General features: G+C 48.6%; 8 non-coding genes across 8 annotated transcripts; all 8 read right to left on the reverse strand.

Annotated features, from left to right (window-relative positions):
* Positions 1-10010: 10010 nt before the first annotated feature.
* Positions 10011-10083, reverse strand: TRNAA-AGC (transfer RNA alanine (anticodon AGC)). Its single transcript has one exon. It is a non-coding gene; the product is annotated as a tRNA-Ala (tRNA).
* A 6837-nt stretch (positions 10084-16920) lies between these two features.
* Positions 16921-16993, reverse strand: TRNAA-AGC (transfer RNA alanine (anticodon AGC)). The gene has a single exon. It is a non-coding gene; the product is annotated as a tRNA-Ala (tRNA).
* Positions 16994-17183: 190 nt separating this feature from the next.
* Positions 17184-17256, reverse strand: TRNAA-AGC (transfer RNA alanine (anticodon AGC)). The gene has a single exon. It is a non-coding gene; the product is annotated as a tRNA-Ala (tRNA).
* A 190-nt stretch (positions 17257-17446) lies between these two features.
* Positions 17447-17519, reverse strand: TRNAA-AGC (transfer RNA alanine (anticodon AGC)). Its single transcript has one exon. It is a non-coding gene; the product is annotated as a tRNA-Ala (tRNA).
* A 190-nt stretch (positions 17520-17709) lies between these two features.
* Positions 17710-17782, reverse strand: TRNAA-AGC (transfer RNA alanine (anticodon AGC)). The gene has a single exon. It is a non-coding gene; the product is annotated as a tRNA-Ala (tRNA).
* Positions 17783-17972: 190 nt separating this feature from the next.
* TRNAA-AGC (transfer RNA alanine (anticodon AGC)) lies at positions 17973-18045 on the reverse strand. Its single transcript has one exon. It is a non-coding gene; the product is annotated as a tRNA-Ala (tRNA).
* Positions 18046-18231: 186 nt separating this feature from the next.
* On the reverse strand, positions 18232-18304 carry TRNAA-AGC (transfer RNA alanine (anticodon AGC)). Its single transcript has one exon. It is a non-coding gene; the product is annotated as a tRNA-Ala (tRNA).
* Positions 18305-18492: 188 nt separating this feature from the next.
* Positions 18493-18565, reverse strand: TRNAA-AGC (transfer RNA alanine (anticodon AGC)). The gene has a single exon. It is a non-coding gene; the product is annotated as a tRNA-Ala (tRNA).
* Positions 18566-21622: the final 3057 nt, after the last annotated feature.

The raw sequence follows: 21622 nt of genomic DNA on the forward strand, positions 1-21622 counted from the left end.
GAGCGGAAAACACTACAACGAGTGAAAAGCTCATTTTACTGGCCGCAGATGTCGCGAGATGTAAAGGAGTACTGCAGGTCATGCCATGGATGCCAGGTGAAATCGCCGACGAGGCAGATAGATAGGGTTCCGATAAAGCCCCTGGCCAGGCCCAGCGCGCCGTTTCAAACAGTAAACATGGACTGCATCGGTCCTATGGTACCCCCTTCGGCTAGAGGTCACCGCTATGCTCTTTGTGTCGTAGACTTACATACCAGATGGCCAGAGGTGGTATGCCTCCGTTCAATAACGGCAAAGGCTACTTGTGACGCGTTACTGCAGATATTTTCTCAACACGGGGTGCCAAAGACAATTTGCTCAGATCAGGGCACCAACTTTACGTTGAGGTTGACACAGGAGATGTTGCAAAGACTTGGGGCAACTCCAAGATTTTCCACGCCCGATCACCCGCAAAGCAACGGCTTAGTCGAGCGCTGGAACGGTACGTTCAAAAGAATGCTTTCTCACATAGTCAGCGAACATGAACGCGAGTGGGATAGGATGATTCCGTTTTTGTTATGGGCATATCGTGAGGTCCCACATGCGACCACAGGGCGGTCACCGTTCGAGCTCATGTACGGGCGGGTGCCGAACGGGCCCCTATCCATTCTCAAAAGGACTTGGTCAGGAGACTGGGAAGTGCCGGATTCATTGGGTATGCCAGCAGCGGAATATCTTGCGAAGCTCCGAAGTAGTTTGGAAGAAGCTAGCGATGGAGCCGCCCGACAGAGTGAAGTCACTCAGAAGGAGTACGTAGGACGCTATAACTTGAGGGCTACAGACAAACAGTTTGTCGCAGGGGACCAAGTACTATGGCTCGAGAAGGAAGGAGAGGGGAAGCTAGTGGCGAAGTGGAAGGGACCGATCACAGTGGTCGAAAAACTGCGACCGTACAGTTATTTAGTTGAGCTCGAGGACGGTTCACGCAGAACCATTCACGCTAACAAGCTTCGCACATATCACTCCCGAGTAACTGCAGTAGGAGTGATATTCGAAGGCGATCAGGAATTTGGAGAGGTTCCGGTCCCACCATGCGGGCTAGAGGCGCAAGCGACGCTGCAGCTTGATGAGGTAGCACACCTGGAGCCCACACAGAGAGAACAGCTGCGAGACTTAATCGCGAGGCACCCGAAGGTATTCGCAAACAAATCCGGCACCTGCAAAGTGGGAATCCATAAAATACGAATCAAAGCAGGAGAGCAACCGAGGCGCGCATACCCTTACAGAGTGCCGGTGGCGCTGGTGAACGAAGTAGAGAGGCAGGTAAATGAGCTCCAGCAGTGGGGATTGATATACCCGGTTGAACGTTCGCACGCGTATCCACTGGTCTGCGTATCAAAGAAGGACGGTGGCATCCGCATCTGTTGCGATTACAGGAGACTTAACGAAATAACAGAGACAGACGCATTTCCCATGAGCGTGGCGACTGATCTGTTATACCAAGTAGCGAAGGCTAAGTACATAACTCTGCTAGACATGTTCAGGGGTTACTGGCAAATACCTCTCGATGAGGACGCGCAGGTTTGTACTGCTTTTGCCACTCCTTCAGGCCAGTACGCATGGAGAGTGATGTCCTTCGGGTTAAAGAATGCCGCCAGTACCTATCAGAGGGTCATCAATAGTGTACTGGCTCCGCATAGACATTATGCTTGCGCTTACATTGACGATGTAGCGATATACTCCGAGAACTGGAACGAGCACCTGGAACATTTAGACAAGGTACTTGTGTCCCTAGCGAAGGCAGGGTTGACGCTCAACGTAAGCAAGTGTCTGTTTGTTTGTTTGTTTATTAATACTGTCAACCCCAAGCTGGGGTTTTTACAGGAGTGGAAAACACATACAATGAAATAGTATACACATAAATGCTGCAATTAGAGCAAAAAAAAAAAAAAATGGTCATGAAATACGTTACAAAATAGAGACATACAGCGAACACAGGCATTTACACTAAAAGACAAAATTAAACACAGGCATGTGCACTTGCATTCTGCGCATTGAAAACAACAATTAACAAAGCGAGAGGCAATATACATTGACATCGTGAATTAAAAAAAAAAAAAAAAAAAAACTACTATGACGCATCTATTTCGGAGAAAATAAGCGATTCTAAAGCTGCAGAAAACGCCGTGATAGAGGAAGACATCGCGACTTTGTTTGGTAGTTCATTCCATTCTTTAATTGCCCTCGGAAAGAAGCTGTATTTAAATGCGTCGTTTCGGGTGGCTGGTGGCTGTATATATAAGGTGTGTTTGTGTCTAGAGCGCGGATCTGGAGAAATTTCAAAGAAATCTAATGAGTTGATTTTAACCTGACTACGAATAATGAGGAATAGAAATTTCAAACGGTCATACTTGGTTCTAAGTTCTAAGGCTTGTAGGTTTGCACGGTTGCAAAGTTCGGAAGCAGAGTGCATGCGTTGATATTTATTGAATATAAACCTGGCAGCCATTCTTTGAACTTTCTCCAGTTTATATAGGTTAGTGGTGGTATGAGGGTCCCATACTATTTTACAATATTCAATTATTGGTCGTACTAGCATTTTGTACGCAAGACTTTTTACTTCGGGTGTTGCGTCATGTAACCTTCGCCTCAGACCCCATAGAGTTTTGTATGCCTTTCTACAGGTGACGTCTACGTGAGTATTCCACCTCAAATCTGGAGTGAATATTAGCCCTAAATATTTATATTCTGTTACCCTTTTTAGATCGTGGGAACCAATATTGTAATTATATTTGAGAGGTACCTTTTTTCTTGTTATGCTCATGCAAACTGATTTTACGGGGTTTAGAACCATCTGCCATTCATTACACCATAATAAAATTTTGTTTAAGTTGTTGTTCAGGTCTACCTGGTCTCTCAGGGATGTGATCTTGTTATATATAACGCAGTCATCTGCAAACAATCTCACGGGAACAGACAAATCTGAGGGCAGGTCATTTATAAAAATAAGAAATAAAAGAGGCCCCAGAACACTGCCTTGAGGCACACCGGATATAACGGGTCTGGACTTTGATCTAATTTTATTTATTTCTACGTACTGTGTACGAGAATGGAGGTAAGAAATGAACCACTGAGTAATATTTGAGTTTCTGAATATTTCATTTACTTTTAGTAAGAGTTTGGGATGCGAGACCTTATCGAAGGCTTTGGCGAAATCTAAGAATATTAGATCAATCTGTTCCCGTCGATTAATTGCCTGCGCAAAATCGTGAACTGTAACAACAAGCTGCGTTACTGTAGATAATCCCCTTCGAAAGCCGTGTTGCACTGGTGATAATAAATTGTGAGTGTCTAAATAATTAGAGAGATGCTTACACAGTATATGCTCAAGCAGTTTGGAGCAGGTACTCGTAAGAGAGATAGGCCTGTAGTTACCCACTTCTGAAGTGTTCCCACTTTTGTGAACTGGTATTATTTTAGCTTCTTTCCAGGCTACAGGAAATGAGGCTTGATTTATTGAAGTTTGAAAGATTATAGTAAGATACTTTGCAACCCATTGAGCATATCTATATAGAAACTCGTTCGGAATGCCGTCTGGACCAGCGGATTTCTTAATGTCAATGTGTATGTCAATGTGTAGATTTCTTAATGTCAATGTGTTGTGTCGGTTTGCACAACAAGAAGTAAAATTCTTGGGGCATATTGTGGGATCAGGCAAGCACGGGGCCGATCCAGAGAAGGTCAGGGCGATAAAGGAGATCCCGGCTCCCGAAACAAAAGGACAGCTTCGTAGTTTCTTAGGGCTAGCCAACTATTATAGGGACTATGTGGCCGAGTACTCCAAAGTCGTTATGCCTCTGACTAACCTAACTGGCCGACGTATTCCGCAGAAATTACCTTGGAATACAGAGGCGCAGGAAGCTTTTGACAAGGTGAAAAACTATCTAGTGCAGGCGTCGGCGTTGCAGGCACCAGACCCGGGGAAAGAATTTATCCTCGCCACAGATGCATCCGATTACGCCGTGGGTGCGTGCCTGGCACAGCAGGATCTGGTGGGCAAGGAGCGCCCTATCGCTTTTCTGAGCAAGAAGCTTAGCCCGGCTCAGACCCGATGGGCCACAATAGAAAAGGAAGCTTATGCAATCATTTGGGCACTGGGGAAGTTGGATGCTTGGCTGTTTGGCGCTAAAATCAAGGTGATTACCGATCATAACCCACTCAAATTTCTGACTCTAACCACTCCGCAGAGCGCTAGGCTGATACGCTGGGCGTTGGCACTACAGAAGTATAACCTGCAAATTGAACACAAAAAGGGGTGTCTAAACGCTAATGCCGACGCAATGTCGCGGTTGGTGACTCCTAACGATGACGCATAAAAGGGACGGTGAGTTAAGGGGTGTGTATGCTTTGTTAGCGCGTGCGCGCGACGGAGTCAATGAGGTACGAGTGACAGTTGGTGCCTCACGTGTCGAGCCAGTGAACATGTGTGCATATGTGGTTGTGTTTGTGTCGCATGTCATAGATACAGTGCAACACAGTTGGAGGGGAGGTGTTGGGCTCGAACTTCGTGCGTCCCCCGAATGCCTTATGTTACCCACCCAGCGGCCGGCGACCCCTCGCCAACAAGGAAGCAGGGCCACCGGAATGCGGGACGATGACTGTCTGCTGGCCACAAAGGACGCGACAACTCCCGTGCTGCTGTCGGGCTCAATTATGGCGCCTTACAGGAGACCAAGCCAGGCTGCAGGTGGCCGGTACACGTGGCCGGTACACCTGGAAGGTACACGTACGCGTCCGCCGGACAATCAGCGGAGGCGACGGCATTGGCGCAGGGGCCAATTGTATTGATGGCCTGTCAACCCGGCATCGCGGGAATTTACTCGGAGGCGCTTTTCCACGACCTGGAAACACCCGTCATCGACCATTCCGGGAACCGGTGTGAAAGAAACCCGAGCGACAGCGGAGAACCGATGAGTGGGCAAGAGGCGGTGGGTCTTCGAGGTTGTGGTGAGGAGAGACACATCTGTGCGTTTTGATTGGACTATAAGAGTGGTGCGTTTTGATTGGACTGTAAGAGTGGTTGAATGGGGTGACAGGGGATAAAACCAGGGGTGCAGGGACAGTGAAGGGGAGAGGAGAAACGAATAAACGTCTCTATATCCAGATGATGTCGGAGCGGTCATTTCCTCAAGGTGCCAGCAGATGAAAAGTTCTCGTCTTCGGCTTCCTTAGCGGCAGCAGCAAATGTCGCTCAACAAGCGAGAGGCGAGTGGAAAGAACCAACGGAACGTAACTGGCATGAAACAACCTTGTCTTCGATTATGCCCAAATCATTTGTTATAAATATTGCACAGTCAGGTAACGTTCCGACAGCATGCGCTACACACACAGTGTTGCTATTGCGGTACTGTTGCACCATGCGGTCCATCTGTTCTTCAAGTCCTCTTTATGTTTCCTGCGCGGCCACTATATCAATATGGGTTTCCAAGGAAAGCCGGCTAAGCTGATATTGCCGCTTCCTAGAACACAATCCTCGAACATTTAGTGTCCGGAAACGAAGAGCAGCGGTCATTCGGCATGGTAGTGTTTTTACGAGAATGAACAGGCCGCACGGTACCTACCTCTTACGTGTGCTTTCAGCGCTACTATGATGCCTCGCAGGGTCCTTGCGCAGCCGTCTCAGCCACATTCAGAAGGTACATTCTATGTACCTGTTGTCGATCTCCATTAGTACTTCAAGGGCTGTTGGAGCTAAAAAGTCCCGCCCAAGTCAGCCATGTTCAACACCTCTGCCGCGTCCAGCGTAGTGCCATGAGCCAGCTTGGAGACCATGGTTCCACTGGCTCCCCAGCTCAAGTACGTGGCCTCCTCTTCTAGACCGGGGTGCGACAGCGTCCTGACATGGTCTCGCCCTTCGAGGTTGCCTGTGTCGTCGCTTGCGGACTTAGTTTCGTTTAGGCATCTCTCTTCCTTTTGACTTTTTCTGTTCTTCAAAAGCAGAGTTAGCTTTGCCGCTTCACGCCCCTCATCGTTCGGCAGCACTCCGCCCGTGGCTTCTTCGGCGTCAAATTGTCCATGACGAGTTCTGCAGTGTCTTCTTCTCCAGTCGGCCCAGTGATGCTTGCGTAGGTCCTCACACACTCACTTTCCTCGTGACCGAAGCGTCAGCAATAGAGGGTTTTAGTTTAGCGTACGCAAGGCTGTACGTGCGCAACGTGCGACGTACGCTACGTTTAAGGCTGCGTCCTACAGCATTAGTTTACCATGCGCCAGATATGAAACGTGTACTGCGACTGAGCGTCAAGGGCCTGCCTTTGAGTGTTGTTTCACGCCATCTCGCGAAGACGCAAGAAGTTGTATTACCGATATTCGTCAACACAACACACAAGTCAAGGCATGTGCCAAGCCATATTTCTCGAGGACGAGTGCTGGTTTGGGGTGTTGAGGCTATAGGTAAACTAGCAACATAAAGGACAGACACGGCGAAGACGATCACTTAAGCCAGTTTAACATTTATGTTTTTGATACAGACGTTCTCTAAGATCACGAGACAAAAAAAATCTGGGGTTGCTCAACGTTCAATTGAAAAAAATGCCCCCATTGGCGGCGGCGCCTTCACGTGTCATTCTTCACGTCGCAATAGCTGCTTTCACCATGGTGAGAACACCATGTGCGAGAAAAATCACATGAGCTCCGTAGAACATGTACATGCATCCACATGCACGCTAAATGCGTGACCAGAACTAACCTTTACTTTTTAACACTTAAAATGCTTCTGCAGGCGATCATTCAGACATTTTTACGGTTATACACACGCCGCAACCACCACAGTTTAAACGGATCACACACACGACGCTTCGCACACAACTCACAAATCCATCGCGGTGCTTCCCGTCACCATCCCATTCCTGCTTCTTCGTAAATGACGTTGTAGAATGGTCCAACGTTGCGCTACAGCTTAGCACTGATTCCAATCCACTGCACCTGTTCACTTGTTGGCTCCAGGTTACTTATTTAAGTTCCAAATGCATCCAAATTCACACGGTCTTTGTTCGCTGCCACTACCACCGTAGTTTTGTCGGTCGCAGCCATCTTGTCTGTTTTGGTTCCGGCTGTTCGAGATCTCGCGAGAGCTACTGCTAAGGTACCCAATGGCTGTAGCGTGCGCAACGCAAGTGACGAGATCTAGTATACGCATCCCTCGTGTGCGCAAACCCACGCATCTCTCTAACGGACAGCACATGCGCAGCCGGGCTCCCTCTCGGGCGATGCGTGCGCTAGGCCGTTGCACGCGCTAAACTAAAACTCTCTAATGGGCAGCGTGGAACGCGACACTCTTGCCATGTGTGACCCTTGCTGCGGCAGCGCAGACACAGTGTTGGTCTACCCGGTGCAACCAGAAGAGTTGTATCTCCGGCGATGCGCTGCTGGTGCGGAAGGTCTTCGACCTTGGTGCCACACTGGAGTCTCCGGTGCACCAGGCGCGTCGCCGACCCCCTGTAAAGTATTCCTTGAACCCGCTACTTCTCCCTCGAGAAGTCTGTCACCTTCCCGTACGAGGATAGTGCTACGCGCACGTCTTCATCCGGCACATTGTACAAAAGCCAGTGGAGCTTCGGATGTACAGCGGTAAGCACTGTTAGGGTGAACACGTGAGCGCGTGGCCGACGGCACTGTCAGCGCCCCGTTACGGTCATCACTAGAAACATAGCGGCTGCGCATCACGCCTTCCATGAAATAATTGTTCCATCGCGCGCATGACGTCATGGATGCACTTGTTCGTTGTCTGCTAGCCGCGTTTCTGTTTTCTAATCCCATGCATCCTGCATTTAAGATTTCTTTAAACACCTCTGCTTGAACAGAACAAGCCAAAAATCTTGTATATCTATGGGGGCGTGTCTATTCGTTCCCTTCAGTGTTGTTGTGCATGCAACGCCGTATATAAAACAACCGAACATCGTTTGCAGCCGTTCATTCTGTTGCCAGATCGTATTATGGCTAGGGTTCCTGATGATGAACGGTGCTCGATTGTCGATCGTTCTCTGAAAGGTTAGTCCCAGCGGTATATCGGCGCTTTAATTAATAGGCCCCTGAAGACTGTGAACAGGATAATTCAAGCCTACAAGTATGAAGGTCACATTCAGGATGCACCCCACGCGCTCCGCCCTAAAGCTACCACAGACGATGAAGACGCCATCATAGTTGCAGCTGCTGTCCGTAACCCTTTCTTGCCAGCCCCAGCAACACGCGAGGACTTGGATTTGGAGGTTTCGTACACCCCTGTTCGACGTCGCCTGCGTACTGCGGGCCTTCGCAGTCGCGTCGCAGTGCAGAAGCCACTACTAACGGCGGCACACAAGGACGAACGACGGCAGTTCGCTGAGTTGCACGAAGCATGGACATCATAAGAGTGGGGTCGCGTCATCTTTTCGAATGAGTTGACGTTTTCGACGCGACAAGACCAAAGATTGCGTGTTTGAAGACTACCAGGCACAAGGTGAGGCAAACTTCCTGCTTTGAAGAGCAATTGTTTTAGTTAACGTTAGAATGCCACGCAGGAACGACACAGGCAACGTACAAGGTGTTTCTGCCAGTGGGAGATCGAGCGTGAGCGTGTAGGGTCCTGTTTCAAGATATGGTTTAGGGCCCTGCAACGTATACGTGAACACTTATCGTCGGAACAATACTGCAACATTTTGAACAATGTGCTGTTTCGATATGCGAGCAGTTTATTCCCAGACGGTGATTACCTGTTCCAACAGGACCTGTCACCGTTACACACGGCGCGGGCAGTCAGGGACTTCCAGGCGGAGCAGCACATGCAGCTACTGGAATGACCTCCGAAAGGAGCGGACCTGAACGTGATAGAAAACGTGTGGGGCCGTCTGAAAGCTTCTTTGGCAAGGAAGCCCCTTCATTCCGCGACTTCGGAGCAGTTGTGGGCGCAAGTCAGCAACGAGTGGGAAAGGCTGAAAGCCAATCGGGAATATGTTCGATCACTTTACGTCTCGTTACCGTCCAGAATAGCTGCAGTCGTTGCTGTAAGTGGTCACATGACTCGCTATTAGACTTGCTCATGTTTTTATATTTGTTCTCATGGTCTTATTTAACTTGAATTGCAAAAGTGCAATTTTCTTGAATAAAAAGTTTAATAATTATCCCTCTTACACTCACTTTTTTTCTTCACGCGCCAACCTTCAATCCAGATGGACCTTGAAATACAGAAGGTATCAGCTCAGTGAACGAAAAGTGCGGCTAGCAGACAACGAACAAGCATATCGATGACGTCATGCGCGCAGTGGAAAGGGTGTTTCGCAAAGCACATGCTGCGCATGTGCAATGTTTCTAACGATGGCTGTTACGTGGCGCTGATAGTGCCGTTGGCCACGCGCTCGCGTGTTCATCCTAACACTGCTCACCACTGTACGTCTTGATTCCCCGGGTGGATGACCAAACGTCGCCAGCCTTTCACTATCATTTCACCGCAGGCCAGAGCTTTCTTGGTCCATTCTGTACTCTTGAATGTCACTGCCCAGACATGGCTCATCTGGTACGCCCCCAACGCTATAACTTCGGGGAGAAGCGCCAGACGCGCTACTGTATCACGTAAATGTTCCACTCCGTATGGTCTGACTTTCACCTCCGCATGCAGAAATAAGTATTCAAAACACTACGACCTGTTGGCAGCGTAGGTGAAATAGCTTCGTAGCCATCGCTATCTTGCTCGACGTTCCTGTAACCGCGACTGTTCAGTCACTGATACCACCCCCTGGGAGCGCGTGATAAGATAAACACGTCCGCGGTCTTCGGCCACCGGAAGTGGAATCCATCTGAGCTACACACCCGACGGAGATGCCAAGCATATGTTGACGACCTCATCCATGCTCGCATGCCACCATTGGCATTAAAGGAAGGACACTGACGGTGTTGCGGACCGGTTTCCTCGTACCCGCGCATCTTTATTTCTCTTGTTCCTGTCTATCAACCAAATGAAATGAGACATGTGACAGCACAAAAATTTTAAAAAGGCGTGGAGGTGCTGGGTATCGATCCCAGTACCTCTCGCATGCTAAACGAGTGCTCTACCACCTGAGCTACACCCCCGACGGAGATGCCAAGCATATGTTGACGACCTCATCCGTGCTCACATGCCACCGTTGGCAATAACTGAAGGACACTGACGGTGTTGCGGACCGGTTTCCTCGTACCCGCGCATCTTTATTTCTCATGTTCCTGTCTATCAACCAAATAAAATGAGACATGTGACAGCACAAAAATTTAAAAAAGGCGTGGAGGTGCTGGGTATCGATCCCAGTACCTCTCGCATGCTAAGCGAGCGCTCTACCATCTGAGCTTTTTTTTTTTCTTTATTACGCTCTACCATCTGAGCTACACCCCCGACGGAGATGCCAAGCATATGTTGACGACCTCATCCGTGCTCACATGCCACCGTTGGCAATGAAGGAAGGACACTGACGGTGTTGCGGACCGGTTTCCTCGTACCCGCGCATCTTTATTTCTCTTGTTCCTGTCTATCAACCAAATGAAATGAGACATGTGACAGCACAAAAATTTAAAAAAGGCGTAGAGGTGCTGGGTATCGATCCCAGTACCTCTCGCATGCTAAACGAGTGCTTTACCACCTGAGCTACACCCCCGACGGAGATGCCAAGCATATGTTGACGACCTCATCCGTGCTCACATGCCACCGTTGGCAATAACTGAAGGACACTGACGGTGTTGCGGACCGGTTTTCTCGTACCCGCGCATCTTTATTTCTCTTGTTCCTGTCTATCAACCAAATAAAATGAGACATGTGACAGCACAAAAATTTTAAAAAGGCGTGGAGGTGCTGGGTATCGATCCCAGTACCTCTCGCATGCTAAGCGAGCGCTCTACCATCTGAGCTTTTTTTTTTATCACGCTCTACCATCTGAGCTACAACCCCGACGAAGATGCCAAGCATATGTTGACGATCTTATCCGTGCTCACATGCCACCGTTGGCAATGAAGGAAGGACACTGACGGTGTTGCGGACCGGTTTCCCCGTACCCGCGCATCTTTATTTCTCTTGTTCCTGTCTATCAACCAAATAAAATGAGACATGTGACAGCACAAAAATAAAAAAAGGCGTGGAGGTGCTTGGAATCGACCCGAGTACCTCTCGCATGCTAAGCGAGCGCTCTACCATCTGAGCATTTTTTCTTTATTACGCTCTACCATCTGAGCTACACCCCCGACGGAGATGCCAAGCATATGTTGACTACCTCATCCGTGCTCACATGCCACCGTTGGCAATAACTGAAGGACACTGACGGTGTTGCGGACCGGTTTCCTCGTACCCGCGCATCTTTATTTCTCTTGTTCCTGTCTATCAACCAAATAAAATGAGACATGTGAGAGCACAAAAATAAAAAAAAGGCGTGGAGGTGCTGGGTCTCGATCCCACTACCTCTCGCATGCTAAGCGAGCGCTTTACCATCTGAGCTTTTTTTTTTCTTTATTACGCTCTACCATCTGAGCTACACCCCCGACGGAGATGCCAAGCATAAGTTGACGACCTCATCCGTGCTCACATGCCACCGTTGGCAATAAAGGAAGGACACTGACGGTATTGCGGACCGGTTTCCTCATGCCCGCGCATCTTCATTACTCTTGTTCATGTCTATCAACCAAATAGAATGAGACATGTGACAGCACAATAATAAAAAAGGCGTGGAGGTGCTAGGTACCGATCCCAGTACTTCACACATGCTAAGCGAGCGCTCTACCATCTGAGCTACACCCCTTTTTTTATTTTCGGTTAAACTTCACAAACGGGTTGCTAAGATAAAAATATTACAATTCACAATGAACAATGCAAAAAACTAAGCCCGTCAAGCATTACCATAACATATCACGTCCTAGAATTCCTTCATGATCAGTAGGGCTTCTACCCTTTATAACCATAAGGGTACACATTCGTCTGTTCTTACTACCTCGACTAATTTTGAGATACTTTCTTTAAAATACTTTCTTGCTGGTCTCCTGTCACGGTCACAGTGAAATCCAGCCATTTTAGAGCGCCATATACTGTGCAAGGCAGTCATCATAACAAAATCGAAAGGTAATCCATCCTCATTCTCTATTGCCAAATTCCTGATGCCGTGAGGGTCCAACAGGTACTTTTTTTTAATTGTCCTTTGCAATACGTCCCAAAAGCAAACTCCTTCCCTACAGTGCAGGAAAACATGGTCAATAGTTTGCGGTTTCTTACAGATTAGACAGTGTGATCCACAAGGCATATAAAACCCACGCTCTTTTAGGAAGGTTCTTACAGGAAGTGTTCCGGTGTGATATTTAAAAAAGATTGTTTTTGCAGTTGGAGCTTCCGGCATTTTTTAAAACTCGTTCAAGTACATTCGAACCCGTGCTTGCTGTATATAGCGCTCTGTACAGTGGGATGGGGAAAATAGTGTCACATAAATCTTTGTACACTTTTTTTTTCTTTCCAACAGACGACAGGTAGTCAGTTGAAAAACGAACACACAAAAACCACACGCTGGCCACAACTTTCTTCATGTATCCTTGCACAGTCCCTGTGGTAGCATGAGTGCTCATAACAAACTCAGGCAACAGTCTACTTACTCTTGTTTGACACACTGTTAGTAGGAAAGGATCTTTTGTCTCGCGGAAAAAGAGTAACCTATTTACCAACTGTTTCATAAACAGGTGACCTAGCCCAAGGCCTCCACACTTCACGCGTCTAAACAAATTCGTGCGACTGCACCTTTGAGTTAGACTCAAAGGTGCAGTCGCACGACTATTTCAAACACCCAATGTTATTTTTGCACATTTACCCGGGAACAGCACATCACTTGCATCACATACCACAGCTTAGGGCACAAAAAACCAGTTGCAAGGAGTAGCCCTAGCAAACATGGACAGATAAGTTGCACTCCACCTATTCGCTTTATCTTTAATTTCTTTCGTTTGCTGTGTCCAGTATTCATCAGTATACTTTTCTATGACTTGAGCAGTACTCCGAGATACTTAACTGGCATTCTTGTCTATTTAATGGCTGCGAAAAATTCTGGGGTTAAAGGCCAATATCCATGCCAAAAGCCGAGGCATATACCCCAGTTATGTGGCTTCCTGTGACTTAGGCGAGAGATTAAGAAACTCTGATTGATTCTTCAATACCTTCATAGGAACTGCTACAAATCACATCATCAGAGTATGCGAGCAGTTTGACTTCTGAGGATTGCACACTAAACCCATTTATGATGTCATTCTGCAATATCTACCGACATAATCTTTCAACACAGATGCAAAACAGCAGTGGACTAACAGGACAACCTTGACGCACTGGGCGCTCAATTTTAATTGGGGGAGAGGGAAAAATGTCTTGTTGATAATTAGTCTCGTATTAACATTTCGATATGCCATGGCTACACCATCCATGATTATCTTACCAGCATAAATGAGCTCCAATACTTCAAACAAAAGAGCGTGGGCAACGCAATCAAACGCTTTCTCCAGATCCAGCTGGAGTATGGCGACACGAGCTTAACTGATGTCAACACATTCGAGCATGCGCCGACGATATCTTTTATTACTGACTGAAATCTAGCCGCCAAAGTTTTCATTATTATTTTGTAGTCTACGTTTGTCAGTGCGATTGGTCTGTACGCTGTGACGTGCCTGAGCTTTTCAACCTCGTCTATCGTCGGAATCAGAATGGTACGTGATTCACCAAAGGATGGTGGTATTTTCTTCTCCTCATATGCCTAGTTAAAAACGCCTGCAAATATAGGAGACAATGAACTTTTAAAACATTTGTACCATTTTACACAAAGACCATCTCGTCCTGGAGATTTCCCGGGATTTCACTTATTAATCGCCCGTTCAAGTTCAGATGCAGATTTGATAATTCCAAAGCGCTTTTCACTTCCTCACTGACTTGTGTCATATGTCTTAAATATTTGTCTTTGGGTCTTGCTTGGTTTACCTGTTTACCTGCAAAACGGTTTTCAAAATGCCTTGAAAATGCGGATAAAATGCTGTCGGTATTGGTAACTTCGTGACCATCCTTCTCTATTTTTTCGATATGATTCCGTTGAGCGCTCGTTTTTTGCATTTCTAACGCTCTTTTGGTTGGCGTCTCTCCAGCAGCTTAAGCTTCAGCCCTATAGCACAGACGAGTGCACTGCGGTAGCGTTCCTCCTCATGCAGTGCAACTTTCTGCTTAATATATGCACCCAACATTGAACCAGAGGGCGCGACGAAGTTCTTTGGGCCACCTCAGCACTGTTGGTACCAACCACCAGGAATACTAAGAGAATGGAACGCTCACTGAATACAGTGACACGCTGAAGTGTCAGTGCCCTTTTTAGCAAGTTTTCAAAGAACGCTTCCTGGGCGCTTACATAATCAGCCGTGACCCTCTTGCTCACCACTAAAAAAATGACGGCAGATCCACGAGGTGAATGATGATGAGATTGGGCGAAGCTCCTGGAAGTATTACCGTGAAATTTTTTTCCGCTGATTCGCCCGATAAAACCATTGCTTTAGAAAACACCTGGCGTCTTTCGTTAAGCAGCTGGCATCTTCTTCTTGTTTCGCTTTAGAAACATTTGGCGTCTTTTCGTTTTGCTTTTAGAAAACATCTGGCGTCTTTCATTAGTTTATTTCATCAATCAACGACGTTTTGAACTGTAGTGAAGAGGAATGCCCACTACCCAAGCGACATCGACACGTTCGCGCGAGGCACGAGCTAAGACTGCCTGGTTTCTGCTGCGACGCTGCCCGTATATTCGGCCAGCTCTTGCTGCTTCTGTCCTGACGCTGCTACCTCTTATCGTCTTGCATTTACATTATATTTTGGTGGAGGTGCTGCGGTTTACCCCAACCCTGGAATTGCGTAGCCGAAAGCTGCCGTCCGTCATGCCTGACGACGCTGTCTTGACTCCTCCCCGGGCTTCGCCACCCAGGGGCTGTCCCGGTGCCCAGCTCCTGCGTGAACCCGACATCTTCAGTGGCACAGACGAGAAAGACGTTGAAGATTGGCTGGAATCCTACGAACGAGCCAGCGCTACCAACAAATGGGATGATGCCATGAAACTGGGTACCGTGATGTTTTATTTAACGGATGTCGCCAAGCTGTGGTACAGAAACCACGAGACGGACATTCCTACTTGGACGACCTTCAAGACCTGCATCACAGCTGTTTTCGAACGTCCAGGGGTGCGCAAACTTCGCGCAGAACAACGCCTACGAAGCCGGTCCCAACAAACTGGTGAGACATTCACCAGCTACATCGAGGACATCCTCGACCTCTGCCGGCGTGTTGACCCGACGATGCTGGAAACTGACAACGTACGACACATTATGAAAAGCATTTCCGACGACGCCTTTCAAATGCTCCTCTCGAAAAACCCGGCCAGTGTCTCGGAGCTCATCGAACTGTGTCAGAGTTTTGACGAACTCCGACGACAGCGTCTTCTCACGCGACACCCTAACGTCCCGGATGACACCCTCTCAAGCTTGACAACCACCTCTGACCATCACTCGCTGCTATCGCAGATCAAGGAGTTTGTTCGTGCTGAGGTCGCTCGTCAGCTGTCGCTGCTATCAACAGCCGGCCAACCACCATCACATCTGCCAGCGAACATTCGTGAAGACATCCAGGAGCAAGTTTGCGCTGCTCTGCCACCTGCTCGTGACACTTCGCCATTGTCGACCCCTGTGGCTTGTGCTGAGGTGAATGCACCTCTAAGCTATGCTGAGGTTGCCGCAAGGCCACCTCTTCAGACATTTAGGTCACTACCATCAGCTGTGCTCACTCCTCGGTTCCCTCAGCCAAGGTCCCTCCAGAGTAGTGGACAATGGCGTACACCCGACAATGTTAACCGTCGCTCGCCATCACCTCGACGCCGCTCGCCATCGCCGATGCGTCGTCGTCCTTCATCGCTGGAGCGGTAAAGCTGATTTGCCGCAGTTCCAGAGGCAGGAACTGCGACACCCGCAAAAAGACCAAGTCCTCTCTCTTCACCGACGAATGTACTGGACGTATATGTGGACGGCGTCGCTGCACTCGCTCTCGTCGACACTGGTGCCGCAGTTTCAGTGATCAGTGCCAGACTCTGCCACTTGCTCAAAAAAGTTATGACGCCACAAGCAAGTATATCGCTTCGTACAGCAAGCGCAGAGCACGTCACGCCGGCCGCTGCCTGTACTGCTCGCATTGCGATTGACGGCTTTATCTATGTCGTCGAATTACTAGTGTTAGATTCCTGCTCCCATGACCTCATTTTGGGCTGGGACTAATAAGGCCATCATCCGCTAATAAGGCCATCATCGACTGTTCGTGCGCTGAGGTGGCATTTGAAGTGTTTAGCGACGCTACTTTACACGACGCTGTTGAAACCGGGGACAAACTATTTGTTGCTGAAGACGTTACGATACCGCCGCACTCTTTCACCCTTGACATGGTGTCTTGCAACGTGCTCGCCGAGTCAAGTGCCCTTTTCACGCCATCTGCCGTTTTCGTTCGTCGCAAATGTTCGCCGCTACCTCATGCCCATTTGGAACTTCATGACGGTGTCAGCAGAATGCTCATCTCGAATCTGCTGTCATCTCCTGCAACACTACTTCGGAGCGAGTGTGTCGGGCGTGTTTACAGTCTCGACCCTTCTGCAATTATTGACATGCATCGATCCCAGTACCTCTCGCATGCTAAGCGAGCGCTCTACCATCTGAGCTACACCCCCGACGGAGAGTTAGTGGTTATGCTCACAAGCTGGTCGGTAATTACGTGACGAATTTCGTGGAGAAAGAGGGAAGCCGCGTCAGCTGAGAACTGGTTTTGTCGCGTCGACGGCTGCTTGTATCGCGCGCTTTTTTGTTTTTTAAATCAAGCAAAACGTGACCTGTCACAGCAATGAATAAAAAAAAGAGGTCTGGAGGTGCTGGGTATCGATCCCAGTACCTCTCGCATGCTAAGCGAGCGCTCTACCATCTGAGTTACACCCCCGAAAGAGAGTCAGTGGTTATGCTCACAAGCTGGTTGGTAATTACGTGACGAATTTCGTGGAGAATGAGGGAAGCCGCGTCAGCTGGGAACTGGTTTTGTCGCATCGACGGCTGCTTGTATCGCGCGCTTTTTTGTTTTTTAAATCAAGCAAAACGTGACCTGTCACAGCAATGAATAAAAAAAAGAGGTCTGGAGGTGCTGGGTATCGATCCCAGTACCTCTCGCATGCTAAGCGAGCGCTCTACCATCTGAGCTACACCCCCGACGGAGAGTCAGTGGTTATGCTCACAAGCTGGTTGGTAATTACGTGACGAATTTCGTGGAGAAAGAGGGATGCCGCGTCAGCTGAGAACTGGTTCTGTCGCGTCGACGGCTGCTTGTATCGCGCGCTTTTTTGTTTTTTACATCAAGCAAAACATGACCTGTCACAGCAATGAATAAAAAAGAGAGGTCTGGGGGTACTGGGTATCGATCCCAGTACCTCTCGCATGCTAAGCGAGCGCTCTACCATCTGAGCTACACCCCCGACGGAGAGTCAGTGGTTATGCTCACAAGCTGGTTGGTAATTACGTGACGAATTTCGTGGAGAAAGAGGGATGCCGCGTCACCTGAGAACTGGTTTTGTCGCGTCGACGGCTGCTTGTATCGCGCGCTTTTTTGTTTTTTACATCAAGCAAAACATGACCTGTCACAGCAATGAATAAAAAAAAGAGGTCTGGAGGTGCTGGGTATCGATCCCAGTACCTCTCGCATGCTAAGCGAGTGCTCTACCATCTGAGCTACACCCCCGACGGAGAGGCAGTGGTTATGCTCACAAGTTGGTCGGTAATTACGTGACGAATTTCGTGGAGAAAGAGGGAAGCCGCGTCACCTGAGAACTGGTTTTGTCGCGTCGACGGCTGCTTGTATCGCGCGCTTTTTTGTTTTTTACATCAAGCAAAACATGACCTGTCACAGCAATGAATAAAAAAAAGAGGTCTGGAGGTGCTGGGTATCGATCCCTGTACCTCTCGCATGCTAAGCGAGCGCTCTACCATCTGAGCTACACCCCCGACGGAGAGGCAGTGGTTATGCTCACAAGTTGGTCGGTAATTACGTGACGAATTTCGTGGAGAAAGAGGGAAGCCGCGTCAGCTGAGAACTGGTTTTCTCGCGTCGACGGCTGCTTGTATCGCGCGCTTTTTTTTTATAAATCAAGCAAAACATTACCTTCCACAGCAATGAATAAAAAAGAGGTCTGGAGGTGCTGGGTATCGATCCCAGTACCTATCGCATGCTAAGCGAGCGCTCTACCATCTGAGCTACACCCCCGACGGAGAGTCAATCATTATGCCCACAAACTGATCGGTAATTACGTGACGAATTTTGTGGAGAAAAAGGGAAGCCACGCCAGCTGAGAACTGGTTTTCTCGCGTCGACGGCTGCTTGTATCGCGCGCTTTTTTGTTTTATAAATCAAGCAAAACATTACCTTCCAGAGCAATGAATAAAAAAGAGGTCTGGAGGTGCTGGGTATCGATCCCAGTACCTCTCGCATGCTAAGCGAGCGCTCTACCATCTGAGCTACACCCCCGACCGAGAGTCAATTGTTATGCTCACAAACTGATCGGTAATTACGTGACGAATTTTGTGGAGAAAAAGGGAAGCCACGCCAGCTGAGAACTGGTTTTCTCGCGTCGACGGCCGCTTGTATTGCGCACTGTTTTGTTTTATAAATCAAGCAAAACATTACCTGCCATCGTAATGAATAAAAGAAAAGGTCTTGAGGTGCTTGGTATCGATCCCAGTACCTCTCGCATGCTAAGCGAGCGCTCTACCATCTGAGCTACACCCCCGATGGAGAGTCAATTGTTATGCTCACAAACTGATCGGTAATTACGTGAGAAATTTTGTGGAGAAAGAGGGAAGCCGCGTCAGCTGAGAACTGGTTTTCTCGCGTCGAAGGCTCTTGTATCGCACACTGTTTGGTTTTATAAATCAAGCAAAACATGACCTGCCACAGCAATGAATAAAAAAAAAGGTCTGGAGGTGCTGGGTATTGATCCCAGTACCTCTCGCATGCTAAGCGAGCGCTCTACCATCTGAGCTACACCCCGGACGGATAGTCAATTGTTATGCTCTCAAGCTGATTGGTAATTACGTGATGAATTTTGTGAAGAAAGAGGGAAGTCGCGTCAGCTGAGAACTGGTTTTTTCGCGTCGCCTGCTGTGTATTGCGGCAATGGTTTCGTTTGAATAATTACGCAAAGTGTGTGTCACTGCAGCAATAAAAAAAAGTTTGCCGGTGTTGTGTATTGACACCAGTACTTCGAATGATAATTCAGTTTCTAGACCTGCTTATATACGCCCTGTTGTTTTTCTATAATTCTTGATTTTTCAAGTTCAACAGAGGACAGCAGAAAGTAATCATACCTTTGCACAGTCAATGCTTTCAGGTTGAATCTCGATCTAACAAAGCCAAGTTTCACAAAGTTCCTGACCAACTGAAGATTTACTTTCGTTGGAAAACACTGCAGGACTTTGTGCTTTGATGAACTAACTTGACCAGCAAACCTTATGTAACGAACTTTTTCCACCGATGGTTGATTGAAAAAGCAAGATTTTTTTTTCGAATTCTTACAGAAACGATGTCTTCTTACGCTTTAGTGTTATCGCGTCAAAACATGGAGGTGCGTGACCCAGGGCCTTATTTTTATTGTGACGATGGTTCGCACGTTATTATATGCACGACACAACAAGGAAGTTAGTAGCTCGCTTATGTACCGGGCAGCATGGCATAGGTGGTTGTTATTCTATGGTTTGTGTCACACACAGCACAGAAACGCTCCTCAGAGCTATGATTGTCTGATTGCACACACAACACCTTTATTTGTTTTATGAGTCTTCCCATATCGGTAGCAAGTCATAGATTTGCATGACCACTATATGTACACTATTTTACGGAAGGGTTACAGTGCCTCCTTGTTGTGCTGTTAACACATGTGTTTTACATCTCTCACAACTAAATGAACTGTGGGCTTATGCCACAGGAGCGAAAGAGAGACACGCCTGAACGATAACCGATGCCAGCCCGGAACGTGAGCCGTGGCTTCAGGTGCCACGGCCTAGCGCCTTCTTTATTTTCTTCTGTCGCCATCGCGCGCTCTCCGGTTTGCGCGCCGCCCGAACGAGGGCGCTACAGGGCCCCCCGTGTAGACTGGAAGTCGGAATGTGACATGCCGTTTGTGGTATTCCAACGGAAGATCAGTCGTAGATGAGAGGCTTTCTAGGGTGGTCTCCAGGTACGCCGGCTTGAGTCGGTCCAAGATGACTGTCTCTTCACGGCCGTTCTGAAGTAGAGTGGCAGTTAGGGGGGGGCGGTGAAGGACGCGGAATGGTCCGTCGTAGGCTGGTGTCAAAGGTGGTCTGACCGCGTCGTGGCGCACGAAAACATGTGTTGCAGTGGCCAGATCAAGGTGGGCGAATATGGTCTTGTGTTCGGAAGGTCTGGGTGGAGTGGGCCGGAGGTCTTGAACGCAGTCGAGGAGGCGTTGTAGGAATTGCTGTGGCTGGTCTGGTAGCTTCGTTGACGTGAAGAAGTCTCCCGGAAGCCGTAGAGAAGTGCCATACATCAGCTCTGCTGTTGAGCACTGCAGGTCTGCCCGGATGACAGCTCGTAAACCTAAGAGCACCAGTGGCAAGGCATCAACACAGGTGGCTCTATTGAGGCGGGTAGTCAAGGCGGTCTTCAGTTGTCGGTGAAGGCGTTCCACCATGCCGTTGGCGCAGGGATGATAAGCCGTGGTACGGCCATGTCTGGCTCCGAAGATGCGATTAAGGCAAGTAAACAGCGAGGACTCAAATTGACGTCCACGGTCTGTTGTCACGGTGCCAGGACAGCCAAAACGGGATACCCACGTAGAAATGAAAACGCGGGCAACTGTCTCAGCTGTGATATCTTGAATTGGAACAGCCTCTGGCCAGCGTGTGAAGCGATCGACCATGGTCAATATATAACGGTACCCCTGAGACACTGGTAGAGGGCCCACAATGTCTAGATGAACATGGTCGAAACGACGGCCGGGTGGAAGGAAAGGTTGGGGCGGCGTCTTAGTATGACGGGAGACCTTTGTCATCTGGCAGGGCAGGCACATGCGCGTCCAAGCGCGCACATCACCGTTGATTCCGGGCCAGATATAGCGCTGGGTGAGAAGACGCTGAGTAGCCCGAATGCCAGGGTGACAGATGTCGTGTAAGGAGTGGAAAACGGTGCGTCGTAATGAAGCGGGAATGAAAGGGCGGGGAAGGTCAGCTGAGTCATCGCACCACAAGCGCTCAGATGATAATGGATGAGGCACCAGGCGTAGTCGGAGAGAACGGGGGTTCTCTCGAAAAGCGGCAAGCTCTCTATCATCCTGCTGTGCCGAGGAGAATGAGGCCCAGTCGATGGTTGGTGGTGGAGAGTCAACCGCGGCTATACGAGAAAGGGCATCTGCGGCGGTGTTGTCAGCTCCTTTCACGTGGCGGATGTCAGTCGTGAACTCCGATATATAAGCCAGATGGCGGAGTTCACGGGGCACGTACTTGGATGAGTTAGTGCGAAAAACATACGCCAGTGGCTTATGGTCAGTCAGCACGTAAAACGAGCATC

This window comes from Rhipicephalus microplus, unplaced genomic scaffold (genome assembly GCF_043290135.1).
Source record: "Rhipicephalus microplus isolate Deutch F79 unplaced genomic scaffold, USDA_Rmic scaffold_45, whole genome shotgun sequence".
Lineage (NCBI taxonomy): Eukaryota > Metazoa > Arthropoda > Arachnida > Ixodida > Ixodidae > Rhipicephalus > Rhipicephalus microplus.